We start from the raw sequence: 12,715 nt of genomic DNA on the forward strand, positions 1-12,715 counted from the left end.
TGTGTTAATCCGAGTATATAATAGTTTTAAGATTCAAGGCCAACGTCTAATCTCTTAATAAGTTTAAACGGAAAGAATTAATCATCGAATTCGCTCTCGTAGATATCTAATACCTAAAGAATTTTATATGATAAGATAAATATAAGTGATTTTAAACCCATGATAAGGAAACAAAATTATAATATTTTGCCAGTAACCTAAAGGAATTAATGGTTAAGAGTTCGGTTAAATAGGTAATATATGCTGTTTTTTTTTAATTGGCTAAATAAATCGGTTTTTTTTTAAATTCAGGGAAATAAGCTGATTTTGGAGAGAGTGTGTAAAAACGCGTCAGCTGAACGTACTTTTTGCACAAGTGGCAGGAAAGCATACTCAGCTAAATGCGCTTTTCCTTTAAGTTGTATTTTTGACTTTTTTAGTATAGTTAGTTACTTTGGTCAAATGGTTAAATATTAGTAATTATGTCATTGAGTCTTGGGTTCAATTCTTCTCTCACTCGTATTTGTATTTTTTATTTCATGTTATTTTAAGATTCTTATTATTTTTAATATATTAGCTTTATTGGTTAAATGGTTAAATAATAATAATTTTATTTTTCAATCTCGTGTTCAATTCCTCATTGAGTCTTGGGTTCAATTCTTCTCTCACTCGTATTTGTATTTTTTATTTCATGTTGTTTTAAGATTCTTATTATTTTTAATATATTAGCTTTATTGGTTAAATGGTTAAATAATAATAATTTTATTTTTCAATCTCGTGTTCAATTCCTCCTCTTCTAATCATATTTGTAATTTTTATTTCATGTTGTTTTAAGTTTTTTTAATTAATAAATACATTGTTTTCAAATTTTTATTTTTAATTCATATTTTAATTAATAACTCTTTTATTTATAAAATCAAATAATTATTATAAATATCATTATTTTTAGTAAATATAAATTTTATATGTGTAATATTTATTTTTCAATCCATATCATGAGTGTAGTAAATTTTAGTATTATATATTTTTATATGTGTATTTAAAATATTTCACATATAAAAATATTTGAAATATCATACCCATAATGTAGATGAATAAATAATGATATTTGAAATATTTTACATAAAAATAATTATTATATTTGAAATAATTATTTCATTTTATAATATGAGAAATCACCATACCAACAATATGCGTGGAGAAAATAAATATTTGACATATAAATATATATAAAAAAATTAGCTAATGTTTATATTATATATTAAAAATAAAAAAGCTTAAAAAATATGAATGTGGGTGGAAAAGGAATTGAACTTGGGACTCAAGTCAAGGATAAAACCACAAACATTTAACCATCAAACCAAGAAACATAATTATATTAAAGAAGTAAAAAATGCAACTTAAAGAGAAAGCGTGTCCAGCTCACACTCTCTCTCCAAAATCGACCTATTTCCCTAAATTTTTTTTAAAAAAAAGCCTATTTGACCAATTAACAAAAAAACAACATATACTATCTATTTTGTCACATCCCAAAAATGAGCTTAGAAGAAATAGGGATAAAAAAATAGATTTTATTTTATTTTTAAAACAAAGGGTAAGAGAATTTAGTAAACTTTAAAAATTATTTGTGCTAAAAGTAAAAATGAGTTTGTTAGTTTAGTGGTAAGGTTTTAGTTTACAAATAGGTCTTAAGTTCAAAACCCTTTCCCATCTGTGCATTCAACTAAATATTTTATTTTCCTATTTTTACCCCATAAAAGTGCCAAATTTACGAATTAGCTCAGCCAAAAATCATTTTTTTAAATTTAGTCATTGATTTAAAATAGTTCTAATTCTACATGAATTCTTAAAACCTATTTCAATTAGGGAAAAATAGTTTTATAAATAGCCAAATTTAAAGCAAACCCTAAGATTTTTACCTACCAAATTTTAAGAAAAACAATCCCAAGTTTTTTTTTTTCCAAATTAATTTTTCAAGCAAAAATGAGTCAAAATTTTCAAACTCATCCCTTTCCCCGAAGTGGATCATCAACCTCCTCTTCCAAATTAAGGTTTTTGTGACTTCAAACCAGGTGTGAGATCTAAACTTAAATCATTATGTATGATTAATTGTAGTGTTAGAAAATAAGTAATCTATACTTGAACCCACATGTGAACCCATATGCAAAACCCTTTGCGAACCCCCTTGTGAACCCCCCTGCGAGCCTCCCATACGAACCCCCATGTGAACCCCCTATGAACCCCTATTCGAACCCCATGCAAACACCCCTACGAACCCCATGCAAACCCATGTGAACCGCCTGCAAACTCTCATTCGAACACCCTTGCAAACCCCTGTGCGAACACCATGCGAACCCATGTAAACGACCCCCTCAAAATAGGCAAACCCCATGTGTGTAAACCGATGTATACGAACTTGTATGTGAACCCATATGCAAATCTTCATAGGATTAAGTATGCGAACTCTCAGTATATACATATATAACATGCAAACTCTAGGTACTATGTGAGCTATCTATATCATGCAAACCTTAGGTAATATGCAAACCTTATAACACCCTTTACCCGTACCTGAGATCGAGATAAGGTACGAGGCATTACCGTACACAACCGTGAACATTCTAGGGAGAACGGTTTATAAAATTTCATTTCAAATTAAAAACCAATTGAACAAAATCATATTGTCCATATTATGGGCCTACGAGGTCCAAAACATGTGTTAAAAGTGGTCCGAGACTAAACTGAAAACTTAAGAAAATTTTTGAATAATTTTCATGTTTAAGCCCCATATGCCGTGTGAAGGCAATGCGCACGCCTGTGTCCCATACCTGTGTGGAATTATTTTTCATTTCGAACTTACTGGGGTTTTCACACGGCCGGGCACACACTGGTGCCTTTGGCCCATGTCCCTCACACTGCCCGACACGCCCGTGTCACAGCCCGTGTGCAAAAACCTGGACATTCTGTTTATGATGTCATCATTCATTTAGGAGCACATGGCCAAGGCACACGCCCGTGGCCAAAGGCCATGTTCTCCACACGGTTGAGACACATGGTCGTGTCTCTACCTGTGTGTTTACTACCATGCATACTGCCCTAAAATTTTAGGTGCAGGGGACACACAGCCGTATAACACGCCCATGGGGACTGACCGTGTGACACATAAGGCCTAGACATATGCCCGTGTATCTACCCGTGTGGACCTTTTTGGAGGCTATTTCCCAAGCCCTTGGTCACCCTCAAACATCCATAAACACTAATATACTTCTCGGACATTTATCAGGGTATAAATGTACACTTTAAACCTTCTTGGCCAATGTCATACATGTTACTTCATGTCCCTATTTAACCTATATTAATATTACTTCTTTGTGTTAAGGTTAACATTTCAAAAATCTCATTTTATACTTAGCTCATTTATAACCCATACCAATTGTGACATAAACCATTCCCAAATGATTTGGCCATATTACACACGTCCATTCATGGTATATCACATCAACCATCACATGAAACATTCGAGCATAAACATGCACAATTAGTAGGTTTACAACCTACATCAATATGAGTCATATCTCATGGTCATATACAAAATGAATAAGCATATCGTTTAAGCCTTTACTTTGGCTAGCCAAATGACACATATAACAAAAATGACCAAGAATCCTATACATGCCATTATAACAAAATAAAAGTTTCTATATACCAAATCAAGACAAGTTGATAGTGTGATCGGAGCTCTAACTGTCTTCCAATCTTCACGAGTCCACGAGCTCTGTAAGACAAGGGAAAAGGAGGGGGTAAGCATTAACATGCTTAGTAAGTTCAAATAACTGGAAAGTAAACTTACCAGTTGTTTAGCATACAACCATATTAGATATTCACTCTAACAAGTATAAAATAATCTCCCTATCACATCCACTCGATCATCAAGTTAGTCTCATGTCAATACATTATAGCATTAATCTTAGATGAGCTCATCAGTTTAAGAAATTCCATTCTCATTTCTCATTTTAACCCCGTTGAATTTCTCGAAATCTCGATGGATATCTCATTTACCGTCATTTCATGCAAGTGATCATTTTAAGTATGCACTTCCGCGAACCTCGCTCTTACGGCAGGATTACCAGTCCAGTCTAAATCCCCTACAACGACATATACTCCTATAAGCTCAGATCTGAATTACCAGTCTAGGCTAAATTCAGATCCTAATCGAATTACCCTCCAGGCTAAATCCATTTTAGCATACATATTCTTCGGGAGGCTAGATCACTTTAGGATAACTCGTCTGGGCTAGATCCGTTTTACGGTCAATTCATTTCCGGAAAAATCCATCAGATATCCTTATTATTCAACTGGGATAGTTTATCAACTTTTCATTAACACAATATTTTTCATACATTATCTCATAACGAATAGCAATATTATAATTCATACATGAATATACATTTTTCATGTATTTAAATAGTCTACATTCGAGTTACACGAACTTACCTGGTAATCGTTTCGGATTCGAATTTTGGTTACTCCGAAACCTTTTGTTTTATCGGTCAACCTTCGGGATTGGTCTCTTGGGGTCTATATAAGCAACAATAAGTTATTAATACCTCATATTACTCATTTTCAGCATAAAACTCAACACCAGATGAAATGACCATTTTGCCCCTAACCTTTTACAACGTTTACAATTTAGTCCCTAAATTCGTATAATGAAATGTATGTAATTTTCTTGGTTACCCAAGCCTAGCTGAATATTTTTCATACTTATAGTAGTCAACATTTCCCTTCATTTCACATTTTTCTACCCATTTTTACGACTTTTACAAAATGGTCCTTTAAGCCATTTCCATAAAAATCTACTTAGTAAAAGTTGTTTACTATCCTTTAAGCTCTCCTATTCCTCTATAAACCATCAAAACACAAGCATCTCATGCATGGGTAAATTTCTAACCATGAACCCTAGCTTAAAATATGGGTAGAAATAAATAAAGCATGTTACGAGGATCTTAAAAATACGAAGAACATTAAAAACGGGGCTAGGGAGCACTTACTATTGAGCTTTAAAATGTTGAAACCCTAGCTATGGAGAACATACAAATTTCGGCAGTTATGGGGAAGGAGATGGCTGATTTTAGTTTTCATTTTCCCTTTTTATTAATTTTATTACCAAATAACCAAAATGCCCCTCCATACTAAACCTTCAAATTTTACCATGCATGCCCATTTTTGTCCAAAAACTTAGAAATTGAGAAAATTGCTATTTAAAACCTCCTAATTAATAATCCAAATCAATTTCATACAAATTTCTTCTAGAACCCAAGTTTTGCAATTTATTCAATTTGGTCCCTAATTTCCAATTTGACACCTTATACTTGGAACTTCTTCATGAAACTTTAACATATGCTTATTTTCACATCTCGGGCCTCATAATAATCATGAAAAAATTATTTTAACATCGAATTTATGGGTCTGAAACCACCATTTCGACTAGGCTCAATTTCGAGATGTTACAAAACTTGTATTTATGTGAACACTAGGAGAAATATACATGCGAACCTATCTGTTAATTATATGAAAACTTACATGTGTTTTATGTGAACCCTCTATTTGTTAGCAAGCGAACCCTAGGTGTTTATTTATGCAAATTGTATATAGCATGCAACCCCCTTTTATATACAAACCCTATCTGCGAACATGTATGTATGTGCTAAGATAAACTAGGCCTATTAATTCACAAGTAGATATTGAGTATGTGACACTGTTTTTAAACTCGTACAAATTATATGTGTATGTGAAATTGATGAGAATAAATGCATGAACACATGCCATTAAATGTTAGTATATGATAATAAATATGCTTGTTAAGCATAGTATTAGACGTTGATAATGCGTAACACCCCCTAACCCCGAACCGTCACCGGAACAGAGTTACGAGGCATTACCGGACGTATCAGACAACTTATGAATAATTCACAAATAAAATAACATTCTTAGCATAATTTAGTTACTAAATCCCTATATTGAACTCTCAAAGTCTAAAGCATACATTTAAGTGAAACGAACTCGTTTAAGTACTCCAAATTTTTTTTTTATAAATTTCGACAGCATTTCTGCTTATTTTTACATAAAACCCCCTGCAATTAAAACCATATCCATTTCAAACATAACCAATTCAACCAATTTATTTCACACATTCATTTTCTATTCTAATTACCTTCTAACTAACTTAATCAATATAATATTAATTTAAATTTATCATTGTACTAATTAAATTGAAATGGATAAACTTTTTCATTATAATTCTTAGACTTGTAAAACTAACATTTTAAATCATTTATATTCAAAATATAATAACTTTTATACACATCCTATATACATGCCATATTACCAAAAGAAAATATACATCACCAAAAGTTTGTCAAGTCGGTCCGGCTTTGGATCTTTGGTTCAAGATTTGACTTCGCAACTGCAAGACGGAAACAACCGTACGCTGAGTATGCATATACTCAGTGGTATCACTATAATTCAGTTTATAATTAAATACATTAAATCACACACATACTTTTACATTACAATCATCATCACTTAATGAACAATTCAATCTTTTTTTTATTTTATTATTCGATTATATATATACCATTCTTATTTCTTTGTTTCAATTCTCAACTTTCACATATGCCATATCATTCAAATTTAGTTTTATTAGTAGATTTATTTCATTTGCCCCTATTAACTTGACTCGGACTCGGCGGATACACGGATTCCAACCAACACACCAGTACGGCACAATGTGCCTTAACGGCATTACTGATACCTAATCAAGAATCGAATGAGTAGCGATAGCGATATGATATAAATATTCAACACACAAAGTGCTGAATCTGTAATAATGTGATAATGATTCGACACACAAAGTGTCAAATCGGTAACAGTAACGGTAACAGACAGGAGTCGGCACATAAGTGCCTGATCAATAAGCCGGCATAAACCCGTACTCTTCCATATCCTATGGCATGCCAACTATATCCGACTAGCCCGACTAGTTAATAGGGTATTCAAATCATTTTTCAGTACAATTTCCATTTCGATTCAACATTATTTATAATTTATTATTTTGATCAATTTTCACAGTAATACTGTAATTCACTTCATTAGAAATTTTACAGTTCAATGCAGTATACGTAACATTATTCAGTAATTTCACAGTTCAATTCAGTATTCAAAACAATATTCAGTATCCCATAATTCAATTCAGTATCAATCTCAATTTTAATACCCAATCACAAATTTTATCAGTTCATTAAATACTTACCTTAAAATACTTACCACACATTCATATTAAATTAGACACATATTAATTATAAAGCTTGAGTTATAATGATACAAACCAGAATTTTCTTCGGATTTAATCCTCAACGATCTTTCCTTTTCCTTTTTGGGCCGATGCTTCAGGCTCGATATTAGCTACGAGCAATTAAAATAATTTCACAATTATTAGCATAACACAATTTAAATGCTGAAATTTTTATCTAACTTTTACTTTAATTCCAATTTAATCCCAACTAAACCTATATATTTTTTTTTCTCAATTCATACCTTTTTGCTACTCAATTTCTTGCCAAACTCACATCTAATTACTTAATTTTTATCATATTTTCATAATTTCGAATTTATTTCAATTTAATCCCTAAAACTCAAAACTTATAGCTTAGTTTACAATTCAATCCTTTATTCAATTCTAATCAAATTTTCTATCAAATAAACCCCCAATTCCATCATTTGTTCAGCATAACTCATGTTTAGAAATCTACTATCTTTCAAAATTTCAATATAAATCATGACATATTTTTCCTAGAACTCCAAAAACTTAAAAATTACAAGAAAAAGGATTAAATTGGCTTACCAATTTAATTTTAAACCTTGAAACCTAAATTTTCCTTTCTTCTTTCTCCCCTGTTTCTTCTCTGTTTTCGTTTTCATTTATGTTTCTTTTAACTCATTTGTTTCTTTTATATATAATAATATAATATAATATAATATACTTAATTGTTAAACAAATATATATATTTTAATCAATAAAATCTTTGATATTTTTTTCCATGTTAAACCGCCTCAGCTATAGGAAATGATTTATTTCCTCTTTAGTCCTTCTAGTTTTTCTTTAATCTATAATTAAACTTTTACCCTTATTCAATTTAATCATTTTTGCTAATTACTCTAAATTAAGATAAATTTACGTAATTAAAACCTAATTAGACACACCACTAGACTCATAAATATTTTTAATAATTATTTTCAAACTTATTTCACTAAGACGAAGGCCCGATAACACATTTTTCTGGTACCTACGGATTTTGGGTCGTTACATTTTCTACCCCCTTAAAAGAATTTCGTCCTCGAAATTTTACCTGAAAATAAGTGAGGATACTGTGATCACATATTTTCTTTCGGTTCCCATGTTGCTTCTTCTACACTATGGCTTCTCCACAGTACTTTTACCAGAGGGACTCATTTGTTTCTTAATTCTTTCACTTATCGAGTTAGTATTTGAACTGGTTTCTCTTTATATGACAAATCTGGTCTAATCTCAATGTTTTCCAAAATCTGAATTACTCGCTCAAATTGCCCATCAGTCTGTGGATGAAATGCTGTACTGAAATTAAGTTTAGTACCCAAAGACTCATGTAACTGTTTCCAGAATCTCGATGTAAACCGAGGATCTCGATCAGAAATTATAGAAGCTGGTATACCATGCAACCTTATAATTTCTCGAATATAGACCTCTGCAAGTTTTTGAAGTGACCAATCCGTTCTGACAGCTATAAAATGAGCCGATTTTGTGAGTTGATCAACTATTACCCATATAGCATTTTTCTTACTTATAGACAATGGCAATCCCGTAATGAAATCCATCGTAACACGATCCCATTTCCATTTTGGAATAGTAATCAGCTGTAATAATCCAGTAGGAACCTGATGCTCTGCTTTCACCCGCTGACAAACTAAACATTTACTAACATATTCAACTATATATTTTTTCATCCCTGGCCACCAGTACAATTCTCGTAAATTACGGTACATCTTTGTGCCTCTAGGGTGTAAAGCAAATGGACCGTCATGTGCTTCTCGAAGAATTAATTCTTTAATCTCTAAATTGATTGGAATACAAATCCAATCTCGGTATCTCAAACAATCATGCTCATCAATACTAAAATTCTCTACTGTGTCGCTCTGAACCATTTCTTTTTTCTTTATTAGCTTATCATCTTCTAATTGAGCTGACTTGATTCGTTCAAACATTACTGGTTTAATTCTTAATTCAGCCAATAAACATCCATCATCACTAATACTGAGCTATGCAAACATCGCTCGTAATTCAATTGCTACTTTCCTACTCAATGCATCAACTACCACGTTAGCTTTACCTGGATGGTAACCAATAACACAATCATAATCTTTTAGAAGTTCTATCCATCGACGCTGCCTCAAATTCAACTCTTTTTGTGATAGAATATACTTGAGACTTTTATGATCTGTATAAATGTAACATTTTTCACCGTATAAATAATGTCTCTGTAATATCCTAAATTAGGGCTTAATCGGAATAGTGGTTTCGTGACCACAAATCCGAGATAGAAATAATTATTTTACAATGATTTTGATGTTTATGATATGATTTCATGATTGTGTGAAAATTTCGTGATGAAATTCTATGCCTAAAGTGCTTAAATTGAAAGTAGGGACTAAATCGAATAAGTTGCAAAACTTGCATTCTAGAAGTTTTTAGTATGAAATTGTTTTGGAATATTAATGAGGAGGTCTTAAATAGCAATTTTACCAATTTTAAGTTCATGGACAAAATTAGGACATGGAAGGAATTTTGGAAAGTTTAGTAGTAAGGGTATTTTGGTCATTTAGTTATTAAAATGAATTAAAACAAAATTAAAAGCCAATTTTGTCCATCTTCTTCATTAGGCCGAAATTTCAAGGGTTCTCCATAGCTAGGGTTTGTTTCAAGCTTCCAAGCTCCATAGTAAGTGATTCCAAGCCCGCTTTTAATGATTTTTACGTTTTGAGATCCGGTAACTCGATAAAGCTTATGTTAGCAATAATTTAACCTAGGGTTTATATTTGGAAAAATACCCATAGGTGAAATTTGTGTATTTTGATGTTTTATGATAGAATATGAAGTTTTAAATTATGTTAGACAACTTGTACTACTCGATTTTAAGCAAAAAGCGAGTAAAAGGGCTTAATCGGTAAAAATACCTAATAGTCACAAGTACATGTTAGAGTGAGAATTTGATGTTGCCATAGAAGAGAAAAGTGATCAGCATGTTGTAAAACATAAGAATAAGGAATAAAGTTTAATCCTCGAGCCTAGGGGCAAAAATGTAAATATGCAAAAGTTTAGGGGTAAAATTGTAATTTTGCCAAAATTTGAGTTAAGGATTAATTTGATAATGTGAGTATTAAATAAGCTAAATGTGTTATTTTAGATCAAGAAAGACGTGGAATCGACCTCAATCGAGGAAAAGAAAAGATTGTGGACTAAATTGCAAAATCTTTGTATTTTGGTACCAAGGTAAGTTCATGTGTAAATAATGTAGCATAATTGTTATTTTAAGTTATTGATATTAATTATGTGTTATGCTGAATTTTATTATGAAATGTATGCTTTGTGGTTAATTTCAAATAATATGTAAATTATGTGAACTACTTGTTAAATATAATTATTACCGAGTATTGATTTGGCATTCTACGGAAGACGGCAAGGATAAGTGTTCGAGGAAAAGCCCGTTTGAACCTTAGGAATAGATTAGGATACAAGTGACATGTCACTAGGATGGTTGAGCATCCGAACTCGTTGAGTTGAGTCCGAGTTCGTGAGATGTAACTAGGCATCCGAACTCGTTGAGTTGAGTCCGAGTTCACTTATGGATGCGACGCGAGCTCGTTGAGTTGAGTCCGAGTTCGCTTATGGGCGGGTTACATGATTGCTTGATTGAATATGTGGCACTTATGTGCAAGTTATCCATGTATCCGAATTATATTCCGATGTGTTCAACGGGTAAAGTTCTACTCAAATGGAGGAAAATTTCGAGATGTAAAGAGACGTATTGGTAAGTGATATGAAATGGATATTTCGGACAGGTATGCATTTAACCCTCGGGTTGAGTATTGATACAACCACGATAAGGTAATAAGATGATGAAGAATGATTAAAAATGTGATATGTGTTTTAGTGATGTATGCTAATGTTGACTGGTATAACTGTTTGTTATGTTACTTATTATTTGCATATGAACTTACTAAGCATTTATGCTTACTCCCTCCTTCTTACTCATTGTAGTTTTGGACAAGCCAGCTCAGGAGTCGGGATAGGTCGAAGGCTCAGTCACACTATCCAGAAGATTTTTGGTAAATGGCTTGTAAATTTAAGTATGGCATGTATAGCAATATACCCATTTTGTGTAAATGATCTTATCGTATGGTTGTGAAATGGTTGAGGAAATGCTTGATAATGATAAATTATGAAAATGGTTAGTTTAGATTATGTTTGATGTTAAGGAAAACTATTAAGATACTTAGTGCATAAAACTCATAAAAGGATGAAATTTACCATAAACAGAATACCGCAGCAACACTAATGCGAGTTTGAAAATTTACTAAAATCATAGAAATTGAATTTGGTGGTGAAATACATATCAAATTGAAGCTTATTATGTCTAGTTTCACATGAAACAAATGAAACAAGTAAAGGAAGTATATGTTAGAAGATATTTTAATTTTAGTGAAACAGAGTCATAGCAGTTTCTGAATCCCCTATTCCTACTTTAGAAATTCACCATAAATTGTAAAGATATAATTAGGTGGTGTATTTTATATCCTCAGAATCCTTATTGAGTCTAGTTTTAGTATAAACAAACCTCATAGTCATATGAATTTTGTAAAGAGAGAAATGTGGTTCGTAGTAAACAGAGGTCAGACCAGTCGAGTCTTGAAACAGGGTAACTTTAACTAATAAACTGTACTAATTGGCCCAACCAAAATTCTAGAAAAAATTATTAGATAGTTTTATGAGTCTAGATTCAGGGAAAATTTACGGATCTTAATTTTGAGTTTCGTAACTCGAGATATGATTTTTCTTGTGACTGTGACGCAAGTAGCTTAAAAGCTGTGAATGTAGAAACAAATAATTCAAATTTCTAAAAATGTTAAACTAAGCTTAGTAACACCTCATACTCGACTCCGGCGACGGTCTCGGGTGTGGGGGCGTTACAGTCTCCATATTTTCGAAGCAAAGATCACAGCTGCTAATTCCAGATCATGTGTCGGATAATTACGTTCATGTGGTTTCAATTACCAAGAAGCATAAGCTATCACTTTCCTATTTTGCATCAATACACACCCGAGCCCATTTAAAGAAACATCGCTATACACAATAAAATCTTTTCTTGATTTTGGTAAAGTTAAAACCGGTGCCTCTATCAGCATCTGCTTCAATTTCATAAAGCTTTCTTGACATTGATCATTCCAGACAAACGGAACATTCTTTTGCAATAATTTTGTCATCGGTAAAGCTATTTTTGAAAATCCATTCACAAACCTTCGATAATACCCAGCTAATCCAAGAAAACTACGTACCTCTGACACATTTCTGGGAGTCTTCCACTGAACGATTGCTTCAATCTTCTTTGGATCCACTCTAATTCCATCTGCTGATACCACATGA

At 32.2% G+C, this 12,715-nt stretch overlaps 1 long non-coding RNA gene across 1 annotated transcript; it reads left to right on the plus strand.

Moving 5' to 3' along the window:
• Positions 1–9,940: 9,940 nt before the first annotated feature.
• LOC128291655 (uncharacterized) lies at positions 9,941–11,510 on the plus strand. Its single transcript, XR_008281465.1, has 3 exons — positions 9,941–10,012; positions 10,479–10,564; positions 11,333–11,510. It is a non-coding gene; the product is annotated as an uncharacterized LOC128291655 (long non-coding RNA).
• The last annotated feature ends 1,205 nt before the right edge of the window (positions 11,511–12,715 follow it).

This window comes from Gossypium arboreum, chromosome 4, assembly GCF_025698485.1.
Source record: "Gossypium arboreum isolate Shixiya-1 chromosome 4, ASM2569848v2, whole genome shotgun sequence".
NCBI lineage: Eukaryota > Viridiplantae > Streptophyta > Magnoliopsida > Malvales > Malvaceae > Gossypium > Gossypium arboreum.